Source organism: Pagrus pagrus, assembly GCF_965226575.1.
Source record: "Pagrus pagrus genome assembly, chromosome: 3".
NCBI lineage: Eukaryota > Metazoa > Chordata > Actinopteri > Spariformes > Sparidae > Pagrus > Pagrus pagrus.
The window spans coordinates 25,088,221-25,111,686 of NC_140187.1; the positions used below are offsets into that span (position 1 = coordinate 25,088,221).

Consider the following 23,466-nt stretch of genomic DNA (forward strand, 5'->3'; position numbering starts at 1 on the left):
GAGAAAGGGAGACATAAAAGGGAGTGTGAAAAGCAGGAGGGCTTGAGAGACAAAGCTTGAGAGGGAAACACAATGAGGAAGGCAAAAAAAAAAAAAGCACATGACAGGGAGGGAGAGCACATGGTATCAACCAAGCTCATCCATCTACAGCCAAGCTACATGCCAATACATTCATGCATTCTCTGGATTTGACCTATGGATTTGATCCATTACTGGTTCAACCCCACCATTGTACGTAAACCTTCCATTGGCATATGAGGAGGATCCCGTTGAGACAGATTCCCTATTGGTCCCTTCCACCATACACTGTGACACAAGGCTGCTGCGATAGTATCAGCCAATAATGGACAGAGAATCATGATAAGTACAATACTCACATTAGTCGCCTGTGGCCTGGTCACAAAGGCAAACGTCCAGGGTTCATGGAGAAATCTATTTCACTGGACTCATTGCAAACAGTAGATTCACTGATGGGTGTGAAGTAAATGAGTGCAATTCCTTGACATTGAGCTCAACTTTGGTGACCTTTTTGCGCCGTTGTCCAGTGGCAAGCCTTCTTGAGATTGCTTAACTTTGAAGTATTGGAGATCCAGATAAACAGAAAAACGCTTCATAGCTCATTAGCTACATTGCACCATTTTATTCTCCTCTGATGGATTTTAAAACTGCTCCACAAAAAAGACATGGTGTGTAGACATTTTAGACAAGAGTTGACGGGAAACAATAATCCTTTACTGTCCTACTAACTGGCTAATATCTAGCTCACAATTAGCAAGCTATAGCTAGCTCTGAGAGACCGTAATTATAGTGCAAGATATAGTAAAGACGGAGAGTGGGTAGTGGGTAGCGTGCTAGCTACAGTAGTTCACCACCTGGTCTTGTGAGTAGTCTCTGCAGGCAGAACTTAACTCTGTAGCTTTCTGGTGTGACCTGGCATTATGCTGCAATCCACTGCAAGTCACGAGTTCATATTTCTGAGTTGGAGGTTTTTTTTTTTGTTTGTTTTTTTTATAATGGAATGCAATATTAACCACCCAGATTCCTCTGTTAGTCAGTCCTCAGTTAGTCAATATGGTCAATAGCGGGCTTCAAGCCTTAAAGCCGACCCCTTAACACAGAGACCTAGAGAAGACCTGGCACGTGATCTCTATTGATCAGGAGGCGTTTTGCATTTAGCTGCTGTGGCTGACCCTGCTTGTCCATCTGATCCTCCAAAGGCCAGATCTTACCCAGAGATCAGAGTGCTGCTTCACCATGCATCGTGAACTCTATTGATTACAAATAAAAGTCAAGACTCAACTGAGTATTTCAACGGATCCTTTTGGGACAGGCTTTCATTCTCTCAAACAATATCTGATCAATACGCTGGATGAGTCAGCAGGTTCAAGCGAGAATAATCCCAAGGTTCCCCGCATCGTAATTGGAAAATAAGTAGATAGATGTGTAGACATAAACAATAGGTCATAAAAATGTCTCCCATGTTGGGAAGCGGATATGAGAAAGCACAATTTTTGATGACATTGCACAGATCTCGGGGTGCAGACAGCACAGACTGAACAACACATGAACCCCTCGCATCTGGGATGCATTTAGTGTCCATGTGCAATGTATTACATATTTCTGGAAACAAAGCCACGCTCGACTCTGTAATCTGTTGATGGGAGTTTATTCCCGTTGTTCATGGTTTGGTCTGTTGTGACTTCAGCATGGTAAGCAAAGTTTTTCTGAGGGGAGCTGACAGAGAATGACTGAGGGGTGATGGAGGAGGGGGGGCAGAATAGCTGGATAATGAAAAGAGAGGTTAAAGAGGAGAGAAAGTCAGATGGAGTGATAAAAGCGAAAGACTGCAAAACAGAAAAATCGATCGCGCAAAGTCAGCGCAGCTCTCCCAATGCCAGGCTCCTCACACTCCCAGAATTCTCAGCTAAAAATGACTGTTTTAGAGCAGAGGGGTGAAATTCGTCACCCTCATGGTCGGCAGGCTGGGTAAACTTTTAAGATCCTGTGTCGGCCTGCAAACTGACTGATCATCAACTTGAGGAGTCCTGACTTACTGGCCTACTGACCTTCAACAGGAGGGCAACTGAATTGAGGGCACTGATAGAGGGTCAATAACTAGTCTTGGTCTCTTAAAGGAATAGTTTGACGTTTAAGTCAAACTCTTATAGTGTATATATCAAAAATATTATGCCTTAACTTATTCCACAAGCCTATATTATTTTTCCATTTTGCCATCAAAATTGTATAGACTTTACATTCAAGCCTTTTTAAAGTTTCGTTTTGTTGTGCTGCTGCATCACAGAGACCATACAAAATTGATGTTCAGTGTTTCTTGGGGAATAAATGCCAAATAGTGGGGATGCTTCCAATTGGATATTTTCTGTTGTTGTTATTTTTCATGTATGATAGATAAGAAAAATAATGAGCGCTTTGGACAAAACAACAGTGTAGTGGGGCAGTAAATCGTCAATCTGAGAATTCAGCACTAAAACTGCATCAAAAATCAAAAATTCATTCTGGCACCACTAAACTTTCTCTGCTGGAAAAAGTTATCTTTTCCTCGCAAAACATTGCAGAGTACATTACAATTTAATACAGTTACTAATCAGCAAAAACAGTATGAATCCAAAACTGTGAGGTTCTACCACTGACCCAAAAGCCACATTAAATCTAATAGGCAGCACACAAACCAACAAAGACACAAGGACATGGCTTTAATAAACCTAGCTGAAGTTTTAAGATGGCCCGCCCGGCCCCCGTCGAAACCTCAGAGCAAACCTCAGTCAGCCTGTGTTTAAAGTCAGCACCCTACTGGTGGCTCGCTACCGTGTCCACTGGCTCTCCAGGGAGAATGCTAAGCAGCCGAGCGGCGGTGAGGCTACTGGCCAAGCAGCCGCTCGTTAGGTCTATGGGGTTAGACAGCCACATCTGCTCTGCCTGCACCCACTTACAGCTCCACCATGGTCTACTGTTCAGCCAAACCTCAGAGGCCAGGGACACAACCGGGGAACGGGTGTGTGTATTTAAGTGTGTGTGTATACCCCTAACCCTCCCATTTATCGTACAGAAATAGGAGTTGGATGTAAATTCGAAGCAGTTGTGCTGGAACCTAAACAAGTATAAGCTATTCATTTAAATGCCAGATTAAAGATTGCCCCTCTCTCTTTTGTTGGAGACTTGGGCTCATGTGGGCTGGGAGGCACGCATTGATGCAAAACCGGAGCTAACTAACTGAAAATCTAGTCATACTCATCAAGGTGGGATCAGTTCTTGAGCTCTTTCACCTCAAACCACTTTGTCACAATGCAAACGCCAGTACGTGATGTCATACATCTGCTGAATGAAAGCCACCAGCAAGCAATGGCTTCACATGACACACTCCAATGTGAAAATTATGATAAAGAGCCCGTCATACGCGCTATAAAAACCTGCAGATTAGATCAGATGTTGGCTCTGATCACTGCTGATGGTAATCATCGTGTGCGGTAGTGATTCACACATTATCTGTTCCTGTAAGACATAAGCATCTACAGTAAGAGCCTAGAAGAAGACAAAGACAGGATTTGTTACTGTGCTTCTGACTAATCTGACCAATAAGCCTCTTATAACAGCAAAGACTGACAGAATTTAAAGCATTACATGGCAGATTACAATTGTAAGAGACATGTGACTGTAACTGAGGAAAACAAAGTATATGGCAACTCAACAAAAAGACTAGGGCTGCCTCCTGAGCATTGATGATTCAAACACCAATTATACATCATTGTAGACAGAGGAACACAGGAAAACAGGTCAAGCTATTAATATATATAACCAAAGTTTTGTCTCATTTCATTACTGCACACCTACCTATGTGATGGAAATACAGAAGGATGATGGACGAGGAGGAGCACAATGCTTAACAACAACATAGTCAGAGCTGCTTTATCTTAACCCTACGTTCTACTCGATGCTCCGATGTTGTCAGTGAAGTCGGGAACCAGACAGCGGCAATGCTTCGTCTAGTGCTACCCAGCATGAACACCACCTGAGAGCAGCTATGCAGAAGTTTAATACTGAACTATGATCACAAACTTTTTCATGTCTTCGACCGTGTGTAAATCTGATGTTTCCACATCACAGATGATGCTCAAAAGTGCCTAAAGACGTGAGTCTTGCAGCTATAATGTGAGACTTGAAATGTAGGTCATAGGTTTGACAAGTTGGCTGCTTTCTACTTGTGCGTGAACAATATGGTACGTATCACTTGTGGACTCCAGACTTACTAAAAAAATGTCTTGAAAATGCCCTCTTGGATGCCTCTATGGTAGGTAAAACATGATAAAGTGCCGTCTAGTGTGCCCTTCTAGTGGACAAAACATAGTGAAGTGCCCTCTATTGTGCCCTTCCAGTTCCCTTTCTACATGCTGGTGCCCCACCGCATACAGCTGGTGGCCTGTTTATTTTTGTCACCCCTGCCCCTTCAACATCCTGACTCCACTGGTATGTATCATAATGGCAGGTAGGTAGAGGTGGTGTACTTATCACGAAGTATTTGCAGAAAGTTGTGTATTCAGTAGCTTTAAAAAGTAAAGAATATCAAGAAATTTAAACCACAAGCACATAAAGTACAAAAAGAAGCCATGGGACGGCGCACAAAAAAGTCTGAACAATCTGGTGTGTGTGCAGCAGCTTTCAGTCAACAGTCCAGAAAAAAGTATGAGAGAATGTGCCACCACAAATAGTATATGAGTATATGTGCTTCTTGTTTGTTTAAAGTCAGATCAGGTCCTATACATCATCAGTCCACTCTAAAGGGAAACTGCGGTGCAGTATATTTGGCTGCCAATCAGCACCTACATACATCTGAAGTACACTTTAAAGGCATGGTCACCTTACTTGAAGTGGGCTGAAAGGGAAAAAAACATGGAAACAAACTGTCCAGAAGAGCAGGCTAAAGGCCAGGATTACTTGTGTGAAATGAAGGGATATTTTTAGTGACAGTGACAGAGATGCTGCGACCAGAGTTGGTCATTGCACAGATTGTGAACAATTAAGCAGGGGAGCAGGTGGTCGCTAATGTGTCATATCTAGGCAGACATCAAATCTGGCATTGGAAGATACATAAGCAAAGTATGGCATGTGCTGAATTCAAATACTTAATAGGAAGGACGCAAAGCGGTGGTGGTAAAGGACATGAGTGTGTGCGTCACAGCGGGTATCGGCTGGCAGTAACATCGGTTCAGCTTCCTGTTTCTGTCTTTGAAGTGTGAGGCTGTGTGATCTTAAAAAGCTCCAGGTGGTTGCATCTTTGTTTTACCGTGGAATGTGACAGATTTGGGTTAAAAAAGATGCTCGGAGGGGAGATGTACGGCAGCCGAGTGCATGTTCGTGCCTGCAGGTGCACGTGAGAGAAACGGCCTTCGAGTGATTGCGAGTGGTTTTGAGATAATTGCAAGGGAAGAGAGAGATAGAGAGCACAGCGGAGATAAATAAAGGACGCGAACGAGAAGCGGAGATTCGAACCCCCCGCGGCTCCACCTCAACGTCTTTCATTACTTAAGAACGACCGCCAGCCACACACACACACACAAGCAGAGAGAATGAGAGGAGAAGAACGTAATCGCTGGCAAATGGAGGAAGCTTTTCTGTTATAAAACACTCCAATGAGAGAAGCGACAAGTGTTCTTCCAATATATCGACTCGCAGCCAAAAATTAAGCTGTGTTCTGTGGGAGTGTTGCTGGGGGTTCAGCCGGCGTGTCGTGTTTGTTCTTTACAACATCGATTTTCTCTGCTGGAGCCACTCAGCCCACTGCGATGTTCCTCAAGTGACTTAGGGACAGACAACTGACAGATTCAATGAGGAACAGGGCTCTCTTGAGCGTGTTTTTGTGTGTGTGTATCTCGGGAGGACGGGAAGAACTTGGTGTGCCACATACCAGAGCATCTAACTGTATTATACAGATTAATTAATAGCCCGAGTCTGTTCCCTATTATCTCTGTATGCTTGGAGATGGGGGTCTTCAGCCACATGCGGCGCTGCGTGGGGGGTGCGGTCTGCTCCGATTACATCAGAGCCGGGGCCACGAGGGGATCATTTTAATGACCCAAAAACTTAATCTCAAACACATATCACCACGATGCCCCTATTGCCCGCAGCAACAACACACTTTTCCCATAACCGAGTACACATGTCGATCTTTTTCTTGGCCACTCAAACACACAAAGTGCATCCAGGATGTGTCTGCTTCTGGGGTGTTTTTCGGAGGAAGGGGGGGGTCAGAGAGCAACAAGTTGGAGGTCATTGTCCAGCTTCAAAGGGCCCACCCATCCCCCCCGAAAACCCCTCTGACTTTATGTGCTGTTTTACGACGCAAAGGCAGACAGACACCGTCGAGTTTCTGGCAGCGTGTATGCTTCATGGCTACAGTCTCCTGTTGGTCGGGATGGAGAGATGCATGGATGGATGGATGCATGGGGGATGGGAGGCGGAGGAGGAGGAGGAGGGGAAAACCAACTTTCTCCACTAACTAACATTGACCTGAGGCAAACAGTGGAGCCCTTTTTGACTTCTGGTTGGGGGCTGGGGGTTAAAGGCAGTGACCGCTCTAACACCTCGATGTCACCAGGACTCCTCTGAGTGTGTGTGTGTGTGTGTGTGTGTTTGTGTGTGTGTAAGGGCCAGAGGTGCAACTATAAAAGAACTTTGCAACCGTGAGAAAATGCAGACAGAGAGAATAACAAGAGCTGATAGAGAGGCAAAACGTTATGAGTTTTATTTCGAAAAAGAAATCGGACAATTTTGTCACACAGTAGTGGGCGTGTAGAGATAAGAGCCTTCCAAAGCAAGGACTGTGGCTATCTTATCTGCAGTGTGGGCTTTGTTAGAGACTGTGGGAACATTCAGGGGTGGTCTGAAAATCAGCATTTTTTCCGAAGAATGAAGAAAATCTGCAGTCTGAGACGAAATAATGGGGCTCAAAATGCAACGCTGGGGGTTACAGGTCACTGACAGGCTATGGCCGCAGGGAGCCAATTCACATGAAGCTGCTTTACACACACACACACACACAAACACACACACACACACACACAATTTGGTTTAAAAGTCAACCAAATATCACCTCGATATACTGCCAAAGGTTTCACTATCAGCATTCACATGTCCATTGTCTGGTTATGTGTGTGCACGTGTGCGTGTGCCTGGCCCTGCAGTATCGCAGAGACGTCTGCACTGAGCATTTATGAGCTAATTAAGGTCTGGCCAGGACTGGAAAGCTGGTGATAAGGCCTGTCTCCGGCCCTCTCATTAATGCTACACGCTCCACTGGGGTTACACACACACACACACACACACACACACACACACACACACACACACACACACACACACACACACACACACACACACACACACACATACACACACACATACATACACATAGGAAAAGTCTGTCCCTCAAAACAACAGTGGCAGCACTATTCACTCATTTATTAAACAGGCTTCCAGACTGATTCCTCAGATTTGGCCATTTGGGAGCCTGACTGGGAATTCTTAATAAGCGAGAGAAAATGAATAAGGAAATGGAGAGGAAGCAATAGTGGTGCATTCACGTGTCACAGATAAACTAATAACACTTCACTGGTGGCCCAGTTCTGTAATGAGAGAGCAATATGAGGTGTGGTTTTCCCCGTCTGTGCTCCTATACAGAGGTGTAGAAATGAGTGTCTAATCAAATTAAAACTTAAAGGAAAAGTTCACCCAAAAATGAAAATTCTGTCATTAGTCACCCCTGCTTTGAGTCAGGGGAAGGTGAAGTTTTGTAGTCCACAACATATTTCTGCAGGTTCAAAGTAAAACAGCTTTGCAGCATTCTCCTAAACAACTGAAGTAGTTGTTTCAAAACCTTAAAAAAAACACCCCAGAAAATGTGTCTGTATGGCTCGTCAAGCGTAATCAAGTTTCCAAAAGCCCTGAGATCCAAAATTCACTTGAATAGATGTTATTTACACCTTTTCTAAGCCAAAATATTCACTGTAACTGCCAAGCCTGTCCAAAGTGTGTAAATAACGTCAATGGTGTACCTGTGAAGCTCCAAAAATGTTTTGTTGACAACAAAACTTAACCTGACTGTCCATTTTAATGGGGGTGAGCAGATAATCAATTTTCATTTTCCCTGAATTTTCAGTCATAGCTCTCTGTAGTCTCATCATCATCATTTTTCTCTTCATCCCATTCTTCTGCTCCAAATTCCTTTGCATTTGATCACTGCTGATGTTTATTTCTCACTCCCTCCTTCTGCTTTGCAATTCAAACACAAGCCAACATGCAAACCCTCCTCGCAAAAGAGACGTGACAAAACCTCAACAATTCACTGTGAAAACAGCACATGTTTATGTGTGCGTGTTTGCTTTGCAGCATTCCTTTCTGTATAGAATTGGCAAAACACAGCGGAGGAGACACGGATCACAGAGTGCTGGGAAGTAATCTCGAAACCATTAGTGGCCAAATTACAGAGAGACAGAAACAGAGATGGCAAGACGGCAAGAAAGAAAGAAGGAAAGAAATCCTGAAGATATGTGGCAGGGGAAAGAACAGCTTGGCTCAGTGGAGGAGAGACAAGTTACAGAGAGCAGTATGTAGGCTGGAGTGCTGGAAAGATGACTTGTTTGGAAACGGACCAATCTACAGGCTGTCTGTCTGTATGAAGCTGAGCCAAAGTACACACACACACACACACACACACACACACACACACACGCACACGCACACACACACACACACAGACACACACGCACGCACAGACAGCAGTGCAGTGACCTCCACCACCCTGAACATGATCAGTCAGGCGTGTCCAGCAGCAGACAGCAGACAGTTAGCTGCTAGCTAACTAGCGAGGGTGAGCTAAAAGGCTAAAAGCAGATTAATGTTGGACATTCACGGGAAGAGCAGAAACACGGCTCAAAGTGAAAACTTTTTGTTTACTCCGTATCTGCTGAATATGTAATAAATCAACTATTTGCTTGAATGAAAGGAGTAGGTGACAAACTCTCAACTGAAACCAGCATGTTTCAGCCAAACAACTTGGAGTGGAAAAGATCCTAGGGTCAAAATAATAACTTGGTGAATGTTGGAGAATGACTGTAGTCTTCATTAAAACAAAACAAGGTTGGCTGTTCAACAGAAACAAGAAAAGGACAGCGATCTCCGGTCCCACTGGATATCAGTCGTGTTTCCTGAGGCCACAAAGTCTTTTTCAGTCCAATGCAAGTGTTTGTCATCATATTATAACACAATCGAGAGACTCAGTTACACTACAGAGGCAAGAAACAACTTTCCTACCTGTGTTCTCCTAATCCTGTACCCAGATAATGAAAACAGAGTTCACTTTGCTAGAAAATGTTTAAGAAAAAACATTTCCATGGAAAAGGCAAATAGATTTCTTAAGCGCACTGCAAGCTGCCTGCTGGTTGATATGTGGAAATTAGGTCATTTCAGAGAGGCAACACATCCACAGTATTTAACTGTACTCTACTGCGTGCTGTCCAGCTTACTATTAATTGAGACATGAGAATACTAATCCATGACCTGCACTTCCTCACTATTTAATCAAACAGGCTTTGTGGCAAAATGTCAGAAAACTTTAGAATACGGAATATGTCTGACCAAGATTAGATGCAGAGATGCACTGACTGCAATGTTTCATTTTCAACAACAACTTAAGTTATCTGTTATGTTTAATCTTTATTTTAATAAATGAATCATCGCAACGACACACTGTGTCACAGTTGCAAAAGTAAAAAATGCAACTCAACATTTTTGCACATCAGAAATGTTAACTGAAATGATGATTTGAAACCTTACACTAATCCTGCTCCTAAACGCTGGACTGGAGGTGTCAGGGCATGGTGTGCTGAAACTTGTTATGAGCCTGACTGGATAACTGTCACATCAAGAGCACATTAGGAGGTTTGTCATTCCAACGTTCATTTACACTGCTGAAGACTTTAATTCCAACGTAGATATGCTTGGATGCAGAATTAGATTTCAGGTAATGATACATGCAGTGCTGTCAATGCTGCCAAAACAAGCACATTACAGACGCGTGCACATGGATAGGCAAACAGAAACACAAAGAGAGAAACTGTGGATAGTCGTACAAAGAGAGGAGAGTACGAGAGAGATCCATCGTCCCTGTCCTACTTTCCACCACAGTTCTCCTTCTCGCTCTCTCAGCTCCGGTCTTTTGGGAGGGATCAGTGAAAAACAGCCTGTCAGCAAAGTTCAGGCTATACTGTACATCCAGTGCTGTTCCCTCCTAATTCAAAGCTTCCCCCCCTCCGACACTATGAATGGAGGGGAGCAGAAATTCACGTTTTGCTGCAGATGCCAACTCACAGGACTCACACAAAACGGCAACAACAACTACATACAAGCATGGACTGATCATTTTTAGAATAACAAAGACACAGTTCAACAGAAGTTAGTTTTCAGCTGAAAGGTGTGTTTTGGTAACATTTCAGGGTTGAATGCGAGGTTTCAACCGTCTTCATCTAGATGCGGGCGTTGCACAACGAAGGAGGCAGGCAACCACATGCAGAGACACTGGCAGAGAAGGACTCTTTCAGATTCCTCTGAAGCACATCAACACTCTGTTTACATTAACCTGCGTGCAGATATTTGCCGTTGAAACGCGCCGCACCCCGCGAGTCAGAAGAGGTACATGGCGAGCGAACACAATGAGCATGTAGATACACGTATGGACATATACAAGTGGGGGAGGGGGGGCACATTTACTGTTGTCCATTGTCTTCTCCGCACACTGAAGACGTCCCGTCTGTGTGGCAGTGACAAACTGGCAGCCTGACATTTCGGTGTACTGGTGACAGCGGCGGAAACCGCAGGACGGCACGACTTGTTTACTGCAGAGGAGGAATTTACCATTTGTCTCGACTTCCATCACTCGCTCTGTGTGTGTGTGTCTGTGGAGAACCACAGTGTCTTGTGCATTACCAGCCTGTCACACTGAACAATAGGTTGTTTTACAAAACCCACACTCCACAGTCCTGCCATCCCAGGTCTGGGTGGAGAGACGGAAACAGTATGGAGCTAAAAATGTGTGTGTTATTGTGAGTGTGTGTGTGTGTGCGATGGGGATACAGTGGGTGGTAGGAAGAGACAGATCATCTGTCATTAGTTCCTGTGTGCAAATATGTGTGAGTGCTGTGCAGCGCAGAAGCTTGTCACAAACTGGTTTGTGTGTGTGGATCATCCAAACTTCCCTGTGTGTGTGTGTGTGTGTGTGTGTGTGTGTGTGTGTGTGTGTGTACTCCTTGGCATGATTGAGCAGCTCTGGCGGCCATGCCAAGGCTGCGGTTATTCTCCAGCCAGAGGCGGAGGCAGAGGAGCACAGATACTTCATTATGGCCTCATTCATCACCCCTGGGACAGCTTGGCACCGCTCTCAGGCCCCCTCCTCTTCCCCTCCACCTCCCTCTAACCTCGTCCCTCGCTCCTCTCTACTTACAGCTGCACTGGTCCCTCGCTCAGCATCTCCTCTACCTCTTTCACCTCGCCCCCCCTCCCTCGGTTCACCTCTGTGTGTTTGTAACTCTTCTATACTTCCCTCTCGCTCTGCTGCCCGCCTGCCTCGCTCCAGTGTTTCCCCTCTCTCACTTCACTTAGCCTTTCTCCGCTTCACTCTATACCCTCTTTCCCTTTTCTTTTTAATTAACTCCTCTGTAATCCTCTGCGTCCCTCTGTCTTGACCCATCCTCCCAGGCTTTCATTAACTCCCTCACCCTCCTTTCTCTCCATCTTCTCATACACTCTGCTCATTTTTCATCCCTGTTACTCCTCCTCCTCCTCCTCCTCCTCCTATAACTGATCCGCAGCCCGGTCTGTTAAAGTACTGAAGTTGTGGCGCCCGCTTCTCTCTACGGGGAGTTTTGGAAAACAGCTGATGCATAATTGCATATATATGTATTTAAAGGAGTAGTTTGATATTTTGGGTGAATAGAACGTCCAAAATGACCCTGCCACTCGTCTCTATTTTGCTACTGGTGATGGTTGATTTTTTTTTTTTGGCTTTGCCGCAGCAGCTTGCAGTGTAACCATGGCAACCACAAAAACCACAAAGGTGGAACTCATAACAACTAATTTTATTAATATCTGAGGTCCCTGAAGTTCATCATCAGCTGTGAACGAGCAAAACAGTTAGTTAAAATGGTCGCCACCAAAGTTTGATTATCAAGTTAAGTGCAACTATAACACTACTTAGCTAAACTTGCTATATTCATTGTTTCATATTGCTAACCACATCCTGCTCTATTTGGATAAATGGCAATTTGTGGCCTTCCCAGAGTCGTGTCGTCACGGAAAAGATGCTGCACTGAATAAACTGAATTAGTTACATCCATGCATGCCAACCTCCCAATTTTCCCGGGACACTCTTTTCCCGGTTTCCTCCCGGCGTCAAAATACTCCCGTACTTCTCCCGATTCATGACAAATGTTCACACTTTTTCCCCTTTTCAGTTATTACAACCTGTTTCTGGCTCTGTATATCGTGTAGTCTGCTGTACTGTCGTGCCTCAGTCTCCTCTGCGAGTGAGAGATGGACAGAGAAATAGAGAGGAGGAAGAATATTTAAAAACTTTTCAGACGCCCTGGAGAGAAGAATTCATATCTTACGTAAAGTTTTAAAAGGAAAAAGGCAGTAAAATCTGCCATGTCGAATTTTTTTGTCAATCCCCTTTGAAGGGCTCACAAACGTCCACCGACTCTCAAAAAGAGCAGGGGAAAAACATGGATGAATGTCTGAAGTAATAACTTTTTATTTTTGCCGTAGAGTTACGCAAGTTTATGCTAGAGGGCGAAATTATTCTGCTGTGTTTTCTGAGAATTAAATGAAAATGTGAAATTATTTTACATAAAATATGCTGTTGCAGTTTACTCATTATTTAGTTTTGTTCGTTCTTTAAGTGTCACTAGAATGCAGGAAGCACAGTCCTTGAGTCTCAGATGTTTCGTGGGTAGGACCCCCTGAACCCTGCTTTGTTTTTGTTGAAATCCTCTTCAAGTTGCCAAGTATGGTTACACCCCTTCTTCTGAAGCTATGAATCTGTGAATCTGTTGGTGTAAGGATTAAGCAAACAAAATGCAAAATGTTAATCAGAGAGCTTTAGATGTGTTTGTAGGCAGATTAGCAAACTTTGGAAAACAGCCAGGCGAGATGTTTTCCTCCTGTTTTAATGTTAAGCTAAGCTAAGCTAATTGGCCCCTGACTGTTGCTCCATTTAACTCTTGCAACAAAAGCAAATATGCCTTTTCCCTAAAATGTTGAACTATTCCTTTCAGACTTCAGTTGTTTCCATGGCATAAAAAGCAGAAAGAGAGCCCCCCCAGCACAGAATCTGGGGCTTGGTTACATTACTTTTCCTAGCCCTCTGAATCTGTGCATGTGTGTGTTTGGACCACACGTGTAGGGAGCCTACCTGCTGTCCCATATGGTTGGCATTCAGCCTAATTAAAGCTCTTGTTGTGCCACAAACTGGGTGTATTACCATAAGTGCTCCCTGAAGTCCTGTATTTATGGCAACTTGGCATTATAAACAAGGATAAAAGCAGAGTGGAGACAAGTCTCATTTCTCTGCCTGTCGCCATCGAGACGGAGGAAAAGTTCCCAAGCAACACAGCAGCTAACCGTCAAAACCAGCTCGCGTGCCCACGTTGTGACGGTAAATAGTCCCACTGTCACGTACGCTGCTCGGATTTCACCTTTAAATTATCTTTTAGTTCACAATCTACATGTCAGAATCTAAAGGAGGCAAAGCAACACTTTGGGAAGATTTTTCTGATGAGCCTCTGCCTATTTTACTCTCACCATCTTTGACACTGATCAAGCTGACAGCTATATAGTCTACAAAGCACTCCTCTCAAGCCTTTTCCACTCTCTATGCTTATCCAACATAGCAGTCATACCTCTGGGACTAGATCAGGGTGACCCGAGCAAAAGACATATGACACTGAAACATTAACACATGACCCTGAGCTCACCGGCTGAGGTCAGCGCGAAGACGCTGCCCTCACACAGCCGAGTGTGAACTACGATTAATGAAGGTTGAAACCTCACTTAATTGGCAAACATGGAGAAAATGCTCCAACTCAGCTGAGAGCTTGAAAACGCATTGCTCTCGCTGTAATTCACTTCATAATTATCCTCCATCAGGACTTTAATGAACTGTGTGAGAGCTGGCACTTCCTCTGCTCGCTATGAAACCAAAAATAGCTCTGTTTTGTGTGGCGCATGCAGCAGATGGATCAAACAAAGAAATTTCCACCGCCAAATCTTTCCACGGGGGGAAACTTTTTTCACAGACAGAGGTGGCGTGTCAGGGCTCTGTGTTCTTGACCAAACACGACGGAAAAACAAGGGAGGTGTGGAACAAAATCAAATTAGCTCGTTGTTGCTAATGCTGCGCCTCAGCTGTGCTCCTCGTTTCCTTATTAACCCTCGCTGGGGATGTATCCCATGAAAGTCCAATCCATCTCTCCTCGGTTGATGTGAAGGCCCTCAGCTAAATGAATGCTACTCTGGGCCACTTTCACAACAATGTCAAGAGATGGTGAAAGGAGATAGGTGAGGAACAACATCTGGGGCCTCTTTGATCACTGATGATTCTACGTGGGAGAGAAGAGGAACGAGGGAAGAAAAGGAAAAGAGACGGAGCGAGCCTGAACATATTTCTCTCTTTGTGTTATCGAGGTTACAAATGACTCAAGAGTGACGCGACCATCCGCTGTTGAAAATACGGCACGGGCAAAAAGTCATTTCCTCCCTCGTCAGCAGAAAAGTTCAAACAGAAAAAGGTCAACTAGAGGATACCGAGGGCTGCAGCTCCTCACCCTGTCACCTCGCCACGACACATCCGGCCTGCGTTCCTTCATAAACTGCTGCTATAAGGCCTTTTTTACATTTCTGTATCCAACTTGTGTTCACAAAAAAATGTCTTCCATTGTGAACCCTGAACAAGACGCTATTGTTGCGTCCAGGTCTCGGCATGACAATGACTTGATTTCCATGTGATTTTTATGGTAATTGAGTTAATCTCTGTAACCTAATCAAGGTCTTAGGCAGTAAACAGCAAGAAAATAAGAGCAGCGGGCGACGTTGTGGTTGAAATGGGAGGAAATGGAGAAGGCTGTTCTGGCTAGCTGAGCTGACATCATTTTAACATGCTGCTACAGTAAGGAGTGCTGTTTCAGATGGGTGGTTTGGCTGTCACACGACAAGAGGGCCACGTTCTTTTTCTTCTACAGTTTCATTTTCACTTCTTTTATGGTTTCACAGATTCCATCCTGGTCCATTTTTCTCACTCTGACCCTCTTCCATCTCGTCTGCCTCAATCCGCTTATTCCCAAGCCACTCTATATCTGTCTCCCTGCTTTTCCATCTTCCTCTCTCACACTCCTCCCCCCTAATCACTCCTATCACTCTCTTGTGAAGAGGTGGGGGAAGCAGGCTCTTGTGTTTGACTGACAGGTCCTGAGTGCAGAAATCTCCCCGTGGTCGACCTTATCAGTGGCCAAGCTTGGCACAGTTGAGTGGCAGCCTGCTTTTTCTGGCTGCACTTTTCGCCTCTGGGAGTTTCCTTGGAGTGTGTCTATGTGTGTGTGTGTGTGTGTGTGTGTGTGTGTGTGTGTGCGTATTCAAACACATCGGAGAGAACAGGCCGGTCTGATAAAAATGTCTAAATACACACAGGGCCATAATTGCAATCTGTTGTTTAATATAAATTAGGTCAGTGCTGATATATTCTTTATAATAAATGACCTTCAGATGTCATCCAGTGAGTTCAGTACGACTGAAAGAGCTTTTGTTTCAGTTGAAGCACCCCCATGGAGTCTATCATAACTGTGACACAACCCAATTACCCAGTTTCATCCTGTCTGATCCCTCAGACGGATGACTTGAGAAATTACTTCTGTCTTAATGGCAGAATTTATGTTTTCTGGCACTGGATGGAGATGAAGTACAGATGTATGTACTGTCCCAGGATCCACAGACAGAAAACAGTAAGGGGAGATGCAATGAAACTAAAATGAAAGATGCAACTGTGCAATTATGATTTCTGTCTCTTCTGTCAAAGTTGTCTTTCAGATTCCTGTGTGATTGTACAATAAAGATATTTTTTCTGCTGTCACAAAATAACCGAATGTTTGAGGAGTAAAATCTTGATGTTGAAATCCGACTGTAACCATTCTAGGGGAATGGCTCTAGATTTGGCATTGTTACCTGGTCGTTTGGTCTGTTGGTCGTTTGGTTTCACTCCAGGCTGAATTATCTCAATGATTTGGATTCCAATGAATTCTTATACAGACAGTCTCTGTCCCAACAGGATGAATCCTGTAGATCTTGATCAACCGCTGACTTTTTCTTGCAAACCACCAGCGGGACAAATTTTACTTCTTAAGCTCTACTCGCACAGACATTCATGCTTAAATTCGCAAATGATGTATCCTACTGACTATAGTGATCCCAGATGTTTCCTCTGGCACCACAATAAGTGTTGATTTGGGCTTTTGAGTAAAATGTTTCAATAATTCAGTTGTAACAGGAGAAGTTGACAGATGAAGAGCTGCAGGCGACAGCCCACACACCTCCAACTTCTCAGTGAGGTAACCAACTCCATTTTCCTAAATAACTTTCTCAGGTTCCCTGTCAGCACTGGGTTTAAATCCAAAATATTGCCAAATAGGCGCTTTTGTTTTTCCCTTTGACATTAATCCTCTGCCATCCTCGTGTTGGTCAACCGTCCTTAATCCCATCAAGTTATTATTGGATTGTATTGAAGTATTGATTAAATAAGCAAAACGACTGTGGGGGCAGCAAGTAATGTAATCAGGGCCTGGAAACCATGTTATACCAAATACCATGGCAAGCCTAATTGGCAGATTAGCACTGTCACTGTGAGCATGTTAGCATGGTGATGTTAGCATCAAAGCACAGTCTCACAGAGCTGCTAGCATGGCTGTTGACTCTTAGCATTAATATTTAAAAATGTCCTCACATCCAGGCTGGAGCAACGCGACATTGCCAGGAGATGACGTCTCGTTCTGAATATGTGAAGAAAATTGTGGGAGGTGAAAATTCACAGCTAAAACGTGAAGTGTTAGTAAGTTGAATCTTCACAATAATAGATGCTAGACTCTGTCATTCAATATTGATTGAAAGAGAGGGGACATGATTAAAGAAATAATGGCTTGAAAAGAAAGAAATAATGGTACGATGGTAAAACAAACAGAAAGTATATGACAATGACATTTTCAGAGATTCAGATGATAAAACATAATTAGGATTAAAATCAATGGAACTGATCAATGCAGCTCTAAGTTGATACACCGCTGTGAGCCAGCTCCTTCACATCGATTGGTTCACAGCACACAAATGCAAGCTGTAGGTCTGGCTGCAGGAGGGAGGATGTAGGGGGTGTGGGTGTGTGGATGAGGCGACCACTTGCTTACCAAATCAATTGCCACACTCACTGCTTAAAGGGGGGCAACTAAAGATCCACTTGCAGAGCCTAATTCATTCATTCTCTGCTTTCCATCCCCCCTCCCTCCCCGACTCCAAACATTCATCTTCCTTCTGCTTTAGCAACCTCAGCAGATTTTAAGTCTCTCTTTACTCCGGACAAACTTTGAAGTGAAGAATGTTTGTCTTGAGGTCTGGAAGGAAGCGGTAAAACGATGAGAGAGCAGGTCTTTCCACAACTGTTAGTCAAATCCATTATATCTTATAATTCCACTGATGATGTGATTTCCCACACACACACACACACACACACACACACACACACACACACACACACACACACACACACACACACACACACACACACACACACACACAAATACACAATATGTTCCCTAGCAACAAGTTTAAATCAGTCAACGCAGAGGCTGTTTTTTGTGGGCGCAGTCACTGTGGGTGGGTGCTCACAGCCCAGGTGCAGAGACACTGCGAGCTGCATGGGGCTCAGGAGAAGCAGGAAGCTGCAGGACTCGCTGTGCTCTCCCCCCCCCCCCACCCCCTCCTTTTACCAACCTCTCACACAAGGGTGCCATCAACAGAGCGGGCAGCATGTCTGTGTGGAATGCACTCTGGCAATTTACGCACACACTCACACGGTTAATAAACGCTGTCGGGCCATAGCTGGATCTCACACATGTAAACTGTTCTTAAACTTGTCACATCTGACATGATTTGAGGCAGAACACACGCGGAAGGCTTTAAGGGAAGGAGCCCTTGAATGGCCTGGCAGCGAAGCTCGTGGCACTGACATATATAGGCATGCACGCAGACACAGAGCCAAGCACACCCTCTCAGACCAAAACACATGGAAACACACATACAGAGTTCTGGAGACAATAGTCTGCACGCTGCCTGGACCTGGCTGCCTAATATAAGTGTCATGGTTAAAAATAAAAAGGGGAAGGCATGTCGCACAGCTGTGAGATGCTGGGAGATTTGTGTGCTGTCAGCCCACTTAAATCACAACAGCTGAGATGACAAGGCACTGCCCCTCAACTGCCTTTTCCTCTTCTCCCTCCTGTCGTTCACTGGCTTTTTATTCCCTTCTCCCTCTAACTCAATCCATCACTGCACCTTTAGCTGTTTTTCTTCCCCCTCTTCCTCCCCTGACGCACATTTTCTCACTTCTATCTTTTTTCCCCTTGTCGAATGATAATGCCACCCACTCCTGGCAACAACGTTGGCAGCCCAACAAAGCAGCACCCGGGGGAACGGAAAGACAAGATTCAAGTGACGCTTTTAACTCAATTGTCACCAGTCAGTCGTAATTCACTGGAAACATCACAGGGACAGATTCGCAGTCGCTTGGAGTTACACTCTCTCAGAGATACAGCCAGACACGTAAAATACATGCACCAGGGGTTGCCCAAGTTGTCATGGTTTGCACACCCCCTCCCTAAATTAAAACATTCCATAACGTCTAAATCAGCAAGATAAGTCAACAGTGTCCTTAAGAAAACTAACCAATCACTGAGGGGATTAGCTACCCCAGAACAAGGGTGTCAAAATGCCAAATTTACACCACCCAGGGGAAAAGTCTTGACTCCCTGCCAAAGAAAACTCTCCTCCACCAATCAACGCCTCAGAAGCCGGCTCGAACAAATCAGCAGCTGAATGAAAATGATGAAAATGTTTAAAAGTTACTCACCGCTTCCCGTGTCCCCCTGGCTGTGCTGGGAATGAGGTAGAAGGGTGGGGGGGTGAGGGGCGGGGGGGCACACTAAACGACAGGAGGATCTCAGAGGGGGCAGCAGAAGAGCGGCAGCCTGAAGCAAACACTTTCAACGGCTCCCCCCTAATTGAAAAAGTCTGTTTTCATCTCTCTCAGATGAGCGAGTGCGAGAGAGGAGAAGGAAAAGAAACGACTGCTTTGAGCCGAGGTGATGAGGAGGAGGATAGCAGTCCTGCTAGGAGCTGGTCAGCAGGGTGAGCGTGAGGAAAAGACCAAGAGGAAGTGAGAGAATGACAGGGTTTTTCAACAGACAAATGCAATCAGGGGTGACCACCAAGCTGGTGCTGAGAGGGCAAACAGTCCACAACATGAATCCCTCCCACTGCCTGCAAACAGCAGTCAGCGTTTTTCCCCCAGCCCCTTCCCCACACGTGCTTAACCTGTAAATGTTCTGGCAGTTTTCTGCGCTGACATCATGTGGGAACATGAACAGGACTCTTTGGCAACTTGCAGAGTCAGGACCAAACAAGACTTAGAAGATATTATGAAAAATATCAATGCGAACAACATATCACAATTTTTAGAGCAGGAAGCTCTGACAGCCAAGACTTGAAAGTTGGCTGAAGGAGTTCTGAGATATGACGACGCGCACACTAAGACAAAATACAAAAGGATTGGTAGAGATTTTGTTACACTATAGCCTTTCATTTGACAAAACAATCCCTACTAAAGTCCACTTGACTGAAATGAGTTTACATTCATTCTTGGTCTTTGAAACAGTAGTTTGGCAAAATGATCCCGACTCAAGGTCCACTTACTTGTAGTCTCGTGAGTTTTCAGCTGTATCACATCCAGTATCAATCTTAGAAACAACTGAGAAAACTTCTTCTATTCATGTGATTTAGTAAAAGCTAGGATTGTTATATCAAATGACTATTTCCAAGGGCAAGAATGATCTTTGATGATTAATCGTTTGGTTATTTCTGTGTATATTCGGCCTAATGTGCGACTCTGTGACGTAGCATAATGTCACAACGTCACTGAAATAAAGGCGAGATTACTGATGAGGCATTTCAGGACCAGTGTTTTCTGTTGGAGAAAGGAGCTTCTGTTGTGCAGACTTTGACCTTTTTAACTTTCAAGGTATTTTACATGCACAAGAATATATATATTGTGTATATGTATATGTATATGTATATATATATATACATATATATATAAAAACACTGAAGGAAAAGAGGAAAATGAAAAAGCCTAATAGGTCTCCTTTAAAGCTTTGGCTTTCAGAGATTGTGATTGTCATTGTTTTCTACTTTCTCAATAATAAACATAATGTTTTTTTTCAGCTCTAATTGTGCTGAAGTACACTGACTTGTCAGGGATAGACTTAAGACAGGAATCCACATGTGGCTTTTTAAAAATACAGCCTTGCGATTGAATTTCCAGAACTGGATTCTCAAGCTTAATGTGGAAAACAAATTGAGAAGATAAATAATAAGAATTATTGTGAATTTGATAGCCGTTATAGCATTAACAGACAACAAAAAATATGTTTCTAACTGTGGTAGCACATGAATTGATCAAACCAACAGACTTTGAAAGAATTAGTATTGTGCGATACAGTGATGGATGTTGAGTCCTGTCTTCGAGCCTGCAGGCATGGATATTATACTTTAAGTATGCTGCGTGTATGAACAAAACTGCGTTCACTGAATTAAATTTGAATCAGGATTAGGTGTCTTCAGCTGTTCAATGATCGATCGTCATGTTTATAGAGAGTACTAGTGTAGTTTTCCCTCTTCAGCAGTCAATCAGTCTCCTCTCCCTCTGCTAAATCCACGGGGGCAGCAGTCTATGGAAACATCTGCTAGAGCGCTTTCCTAAAGCTCTCCTCTGTAAAACTTGGACTAATGTACATTCAGTGAGCAGCGGATAACTTAAATCAGCCCAAGTTGACTGTGACCTTGTAATGGGTCTCCGGATGCCAAATCCTAAACCAACCATATAGCCCAAAATGGCCGACTCTGAAGGGAGGTTTCCCCCCGTCACTCCCTGCCAGTCATATGTCAAATAAATACAGGAAGAGAAACGGTGAGGCGGAGAGTGAGCACAGGAAAGAGCCATCTATCTCCGCGCAGCTCGAGGTCGAGGTTTCTGGCACCGTCAGCGTCTGTGATGCGGGCAGAATGTCATCACTTCTTCTGTGATGCTCACACTGTGCACCTACTGTTCTCAGGGGTGCGGGACAGCCAGAGCCACAGCTGTAAATCTTAAAGGGATTTGTGGAAAACAAGCAGGGCTGTGGCCAAGAGGGGAGGCTCCTGTCCACACCTGACAACAAAGACCTGTGTTGTTCCTGCTGAGCGTATGCACAGGTATTCACACAACATTTGCATTTCACAAGTACAGACACAATCGCACAGACACAAAGCGAGGCAAAGAGACGAGTGAAAACAATAAGATGCTCAGGAAAGAAAAATTATGCTTGCACAATGCCAGTCACCAGCATTTATGTAGATTAAATCAGTTACAGGCAACAAGCCACCACATCTCATGTTTCCTCTCCTGCTACTATGGTAACTGAGCTGCTGCAGTCCACATCACTCAAATCTGGTACAAAAGCTTCTCATCATGCCCAAAATATGCTGAGAATCACCCTGCTGTGCCAAGCACAATTGGTCCCATTTGTACAGAAGAAAATAGCAGAAATGATCGGGGGGGGAAAAGGCACCACCTGACTGGCATGCAAGAGCTCTCTTGCGGCAAAAAAGCCCTCACACCTCGCTTTCCTAATGACCGACCTAATGCTTTTCAAAAAATTAGCTCATTTGTCACTGTTAAAAACAAGACGTGCGTGAAGAGGGCCTGAGGTGCGTCCAGGAAGAGGAAAGAAAGGAAAGAGAAAAAAAAAACACCCCCTCCATCCTCCATCCCACCACAGAAAGGATAAGTCATGTACTCATCCCCCTCTTCCCTTCAGGAACAAATGAAGTTATCAATCAATCCCACAGTCCCACAGAGAGAGGGAAGAGAGGGCCAGAGGCAAACAGAGAGCGGAGCTGAGGCGGCCAAAAACACTCAGAGAATACAAGCTGATTGTTTTGTGGAGGAGCCCTGCAGCAGAGTAGCAGACAGCTAATTGTGAGTGCACGTAGCTTACGCATCAGTTTGTGTCAGCATATACAGGTATAAATCACACAACGACACTTTACTGTTGGAACATGTAGAACCAGAGGTGTTTTAACACATTTATGTATTTCATAAAGTTATTGCAAATGAGCTATTTGAGATTCATTAGAGTCTTTAATTAGAAGATCTGTACCTGGGCTGGGTTATCTATAACAACAAGCTCCTCATCCACCATGTTGCTATTTATAACGCATGTTGCATTGTTTACAAAACCTACCCAAGGAAGAACCATGTAAACTATTTCGTCCAATCAGAATAATCATCTAATTGGCTACATTACTCTATTAATTTGTTCTTGTAGCGCGGGTCTGCAAGTCAATGAGGTTATGTGATGTTTAGAAACAGAAGTAAAAAGGACTAAATACCACAATTTCTACGATCTGCCTGAAAAGTATATTGTAGACGCTTGTGGACATCAGGTCGCCCACACCTAATCTGTGTTCTTAAGCATGCTTTTCTGCACAAAGCAGGGCGTTAGCAGCTAAAGAGCTAAATATTTGCCTTGGGAGTTAGTGAAGACCAAAACAGAGCTAAAACTAGAATGTCTCACAATAGAGTGCATACCTCCAGCAGGGCAAAACAGTCCCCTTTCATTCAACAAACCATATCCTATATCAAACTCAATAGCCCTGTATCACTCTAAATTTTAAACCACCCATAACTGCTTTTTAACCAGAATTTAAGCTCACCACACCTAGGATCTGCATCAAATTGCACTCACTCATAGATACCACTAAACTAAATATGCCTGATATTTTCATCAAGAGCCATGCATGCAAAAATGTCCCCTATCTTCGCACTGTTAAAGAAAGTAAGAAAAAAATCCTGGAACTGTCCCTTTATCTGGATCTGCAAAAGGTGTTAAAGGGGTCTATTCTGGGCCCACACCCATCCTCCATCTGCTCCGTAGTTTTTGTGTAATCCTTCTGACAAACCAACAAAAAATACTGACGCGGGTGAAAACATAGCTTCCTTGGTGGAGGTAATAAGGGTAAATATTGAATTTACATTCATCAGAAAGACACAAA

General features: G+C 44.1%; 1 protein-coding gene across 2 annotated transcripts in view; it reads right to left on the reverse strand.

Annotated features, from left to right (window-relative positions):
• The window catches only part of prickle2b (prickle homolog 2b), a 93,305-nt gene that overhangs the window by 31,611 nt on the left and 38,228 nt on the right, over positions 1–23,466 (reverse strand). The window contains exon 1 of one of the 2 annotated variants that reach the window (XM_084348948.1): positions 19,226–19,295. The exons of the other annotated variant lie outside the window; for it this stretch is intronic. The gene's annotated coding sequence lies outside the window, so the exon portion shown is untranslated. Of the gene's footprint in view, positions 1–19,225; positions 19,296–23,466 lie in introns of those variants that run through there. 2 annotated transcript variants of the gene reach the window in all.